Below are 5,000 nucleotides of genomic sequence, written 5' to 3' on the forward strand. Positions count from 1 at the left end.
TGCGGGTTCGGCCGGGCCTTCCGCGCCGGCCCGTCGGCTCGCTCGGATGGGCCCCGCGGAGTTGGCCCACGACGGAGCCGGCACGCTCCTTCCGCTGGTGCGGCTCTCGGTCTACGCCTCCAGCCGGCCCTTGTGGCGGCCGTGCGCGGCGCTTCGGTTCGGTCGGCCGGTCTTCCTGTCCCTCACGAAGTGCTCGCGGCCGCGCGCGCGCGGAGTTGGATCGGCCTTACTTGGTCCGATCCGTCGCCATCGCATGTTGCGTGGGCTCGGTCCCGTCTCGGTGAAATCTTGGGCCGCTTTGGTGCGTCCCTGTGGGTTCCTTTGTCGGTTTTGCGGGCTCGGCGCCGGGCCTTCCGCGCCGGTCCGTCGGCTCGCTCGGACGGACCGTGCGCAGGTGGTCCCCGACGGAGCCGGCACGCTCCTTCCGCTGGCGCGGCGCTCGGTCTATGCCTCCGGCCGGCCCTCGCGGCGGCCGTGCGCGGCGCTTCGGTTCGGTCGGCCGGTCGTCCCGTCCCTCACGAAGTTCCTGCGGCCGCGCGTGCGTGGAGCGGGATCGGCCTTACTTGGTCGGATCCGTCGCCCTCGCCTGTTGCGGGGGCTCGGTCCCGTCCCGTTCGGTGAAAGCTTTGCCCGCTCTGGTGCGTCCCCGTGGGTTCCTTTGTCGGTTTTGCGGCCTTGGCGGCGGGCCTTCCGTGTCGGCCCGTCGTGGGCCCGCTGCGCGTCCGTGCGCGGTGCTTCGGATCGGTCGGCCCGTCGTCTGGGTCCCTTACGAAGCTTTGCGCGACCGCTCCTTTGTCGCCGGTCCCCTGTTAGGGCTGACCGAGCCCTCCGTTCGCCCCCTGGCCCGTCGCATGGGCCCCCGGCGCCTCCGCGGCGCCCCACCGAAAACTGTCACGACGCGCATCCAGCGCCGACGAGGTCGCAGGTTACGTGCGGCAGCCGGGGGGCTAGGCCGAGCGGCGGCGGGCCCGCCCACGGACGGGCGCGGGGAGGAGCGCAGCCGGCACGCGGCGCGGAGCGGCGGCCGCATGCCGCCGGGCGGCCGTCGGCTCAACCGTGCCCGAGTCCCGCGGGCACCGCGTCGCCCGGCCGGCGCGAGCGGCGGCGGGCCCGCCCGCGGACGGGCGCGGGGAGGAGCGCAGCCGGCACGCGGCGCGGAGCGGCGGCGGCATGCCGCCGGGCGGCCGACGGCTCAACCATGCCCGAGTCCCGCGGGCACCGCGTCGCCCGGCCGGCGCGAGCGGCGGCGGGCCCGCCCGCGGACGGGCGCGGGGAGGAGCGCAGCCGGCACGCGGCGCGGAGCGGCGGCGGCATGCCGCCGGGCGGCCGACGGCTCAACCATGCCCGAGTCCCGCGGGCACCGCGTCGCCCGGCCGGCGCGAGCGCACGAGGGCGGGAGGCAACCGGGCGGCGCCTGCGGAACCGGATGCGACGGCCGGCGCGGCACGGCCCCGACGGGTCCGCACCGAAGACCAGCGCGGTGCGGATCGACCGCTGATGAGGTCAGAGGTTACGTGCGGCAGCCGGCCGGCTGGCCCGAGCGGCGGCCGGCACGCGACGGGGATCGAGCGGCCCCGACGGCTTGCAGCCGGGCGGCCGACGGCTAGGCCGTACCGGAGTCCCGCGGTCGTTCGGGCGAAGGGCCGCATGCTGCGGGAAAGGCCTGCGGCGGCGAACCGTCCACCCGGCCGGCCAAGCCTTCCGCGGCGGCGCGCACGTGGCGGCGCGGCCGAGATGACCGAGCGAAGCCCCGGCGATGGGCGGCGCGCACGTGTCCGTGCGGCCGAGATGACCGAGCGAAGCCCGGGCGGCGCCCGCCGTGCGCCCTGCCGGATCGCGCCTTCCGCCGGCGCGCAACGCCGGTCCCGCGTTCCGGCCGCGGGAGAGGCCTGCGTCGGCGAACCGTCCGCCCCGCCGGCCGAACCTTCCGCGGCTGCGCGCACGTGTCCGTGCGGCCGAGATGACCGAGCGAAGCCCCGGCGACGGGCGGCGCCCGCCGTGCGCCCCGGCGGATTGCGCGGCCCGCCGGCGCGCAACGCCGGGCCCACGTTCCGGCTGCGGGAAAGGCCTGCGGCGGCGAACCGTCCGCCCCGCCGGCCGAACCTTGCGCGGCGGCGCTTACGTGTCCGTGCGGCAGAGATGACCGAGCAAGCTCCGGCGATGGGCGGCGCCCTCCGTGCGCCCCGCCGGATCGCGCTGGCCGGCGGCGCGCAACGCCGGACCCCCGATCCGCGTGCGAGCGGCGAGCGTCCGGGCGGGCCCCTTTCGCAACTTCCCTCGGTACTCTAAACACCCCTTGCCTCTCGGTCTTCCCCCCGACCCTCTCGGTATTTGCTCGGATATGTGCATGCATCGTCCCTCGTCGCCTTCGGTTATCCTCCCCGGGGTGGGCTTTGCGCCGACGCGCCAACGGGGTGGTAGGGGGGCTGCAGCCGCGGCCGCCGCGTTTCGCCATCCGCGCGTGCGCCGCCGGATCCGAGTGGAGGTCGCGGGCGACTCGTCGATGCTTGTACTAGGGGCGCATGCCGGCAGCCCCCCGCGGGGTGCGGGACCCCCGATCGGCGTGCGAGGGACGGGCGTCCGGGCGGGCCCCGTTTCCAACTTCCCTCGGAACATTAAAACCCCCCGACCCCCTCGGTCTTCGCTCCGGCCCTATCGCTATTGCTCGGATATGTGCATCCACCGTCCCTCGTTGCCTTCGGTTATCTACCCCAGGGTGGGCCTTGCGCCGATGCCCCGATGGGGTGGCAGGGGTGGGGCTGCCGCGGCCGGCGCGTTTCGGCATCCGCGCTTGGGGGCTCGGACCCGAGTGGAGGTCGCGGGCGGCTCGTCGATGCCTGCACCGGGAGCGCATGCCGGCAGCCCCCCGCGGGGCGCCGGACCCCCGATCGGCGTGCGATGGACGGGGGGAGGGGCGGGCCCGGTTTGCAAATTCCCTCGGTACTTTAAAATCTCACGGCCCTGTCGGTGCTCCCTCCGGCCCTATCGCCACTGCTCGGATATGTGCATCCACCGTCCCTCGTTGCCTTCGGTTATCTACCCCGCGGTGGGCTTTGCGCCGATGCCCCGATGGGGTGGCAAGGGGGCACGCTCTAGGCCGTGCCACGGGGCGCGGGCGCCGGCGCCGTACGTCCCTCGCGGCGGCCGTGAGCGGCACCTCGGCTTGCTCGGTCTGTCCTCCCGGGACGCGCGACCCGTGCGACCGGGACGCGCATCCCGTGCGACCGGGACGCGTGTCCGGGCCGTTTCCGTTTGCAACGCTCCTCGGTACTTTGGAACGCTTGGGGTGGGCTTTGGGCGGATGCCCCGCCGGGGTGGTAGGGAGGGGGGGCGGCTGCTGCCGCGGCGGGACTTCCGCTCCACTCCGCACAAGTCCGTCGCCTCGCGGCGGGCGCGCCCGGCACCGTTCGTCCCCGAGGGAGCCGGCACGCGCCCGCCGAGGCCCCGGCGCATGGGCGCCGCCGCCGGCCGTCCGCGCGGCGGCCGTGCGCCGGCTTCCTCCGTCGGCCCTCCCGGGATGCGCGACCCGTGCGACCGGGACGCGCATCCCGTGAGACCGGGACGCGTGTCCGGGCCGTTCCCGTTTGCAACGCTCCTCGGTACTTTGGAACGCTTGGGGTGGGCCTTGGGCGGATGCCCCGCCGGGGTGGTAGGGAGGGGGGGCTGCTGCTGCCGCGGCGGGACTTCCGCTCCACTCCGCACAAGTCCGTCGCCTCGCGGCGGGCGCGCCCGGCACCGTTCGTCCCCGAGGGAGCCGGCACGCGCCCGCCGAGGCCCCGGCGCATGGGCGCCGCCGCCGGCCGTCCGCGCGGCGGCCGTGCGCCGGCTTCCTCCGTCGGCCCTCCCGGGATGCGCGACCCGTGCGACCGGGACGCGCATCCCGTGAGACCGGGACGCGTGTCCGGGCCGTTCCCGTTTGCAACGCTCCTCGGTACTTTGGAACGCTTGGGGTGGGCCTTGGGCGGATGCCCCGCCGGGGTGGTAGGGAGGGGGGGCTGCTGCTGCCGCGGCGGGACTTCCGCTCCACTCCGCACAAGTCCGTCGCCTCGCGGCGGGCGGGCCCGGCACCGTTCGTCCCCGAGGGAGCCGGCCCGCGCCCGCCGAGGCCCCGGCGCATGGGCGCCCCCGCCGGCCGTCCGCGCGGCGGCCGTGCGCCGGCTTCCTCCGTCGGCCCTCCCGGGACGCGCGACCCGTGCGACCGGGACGCGCATCCCGTGCGACCGGGACGCGTGTCCGGGCGGTTCCCGTTTGCAACGCTCCTCGGTACTTTGGAACGCTTGGGGTGGGCTTTGGGCGGATGCCCCGTCGGGGTGGTAGGGAGGGGGGGCTGGCGCCGCCGCGGCGGGCCTTCCGCCCCCCTCCGCACAAGTCCGTTGCCTCGCGGCGGTCGTGCCCGGCACCGTTCGTCCCCGACGGAGCCGTCGCGCGCCCGACGACTTTCCGGCGCACGGGCGCCGCCGCCGGCCGTCCGTGCGCGGCGGCCGTGCGCCACTTCGGCTTCGTCCGTCGGCCCTCCCGGGACGCGCGACCCGTGCGACCGGGACGCGCATCCCGTGCGACCGGGTCGCGTGTCCGGGCCGTTCCCGTTTGCAACGCTCCTCGGTACTTTGGAACGCTTGGGGTGGGCTTTGGGCGGATGCCCCGCCGGGGTGGTAGGGAGGGGGGGTCTGCTGCCGCCGCGGCGGGCCTTCCGCTCCACTCCGCACAGGACCGTTGCCTCGCGGCGGACTTGCCCGGCACATTTCGTCCCCGACGGAGCCGGCACGCGCCTGCCGACTTCCCGGCGCACGGGCGCTGCCTTCGGCCGTCCGTGCCCGGCGGCCGTGCGCCACTTCGGCTCCCTCCATCGGCCCTCCCGGGAAGCGCGTCCCGGACGTTCCGGATGCGCACCCCGTGCGACCGGGACTCGCGTCCGGGCCGTTTCCGTGTGCAACGCTCCTCGATTCGCTGGAGCCCTTGGGGTGGGCCTTCGGAGGATGCCCCGCTGGGGAGGTAAGGGG

The sequence above is a fragment of the Phoenix dactylifera genome, chromosome 10 (genome assembly GCF_051530095.1).
Source record: "Phoenix dactylifera cultivar Ajwa chromosome 10, Ajwa_hap1_PhDact_Kaust_v1.1, whole genome shotgun sequence".
NCBI lineage: Eukaryota > Viridiplantae > Streptophyta > Magnoliopsida > Arecales > Arecaceae > Phoenix > Phoenix dactylifera.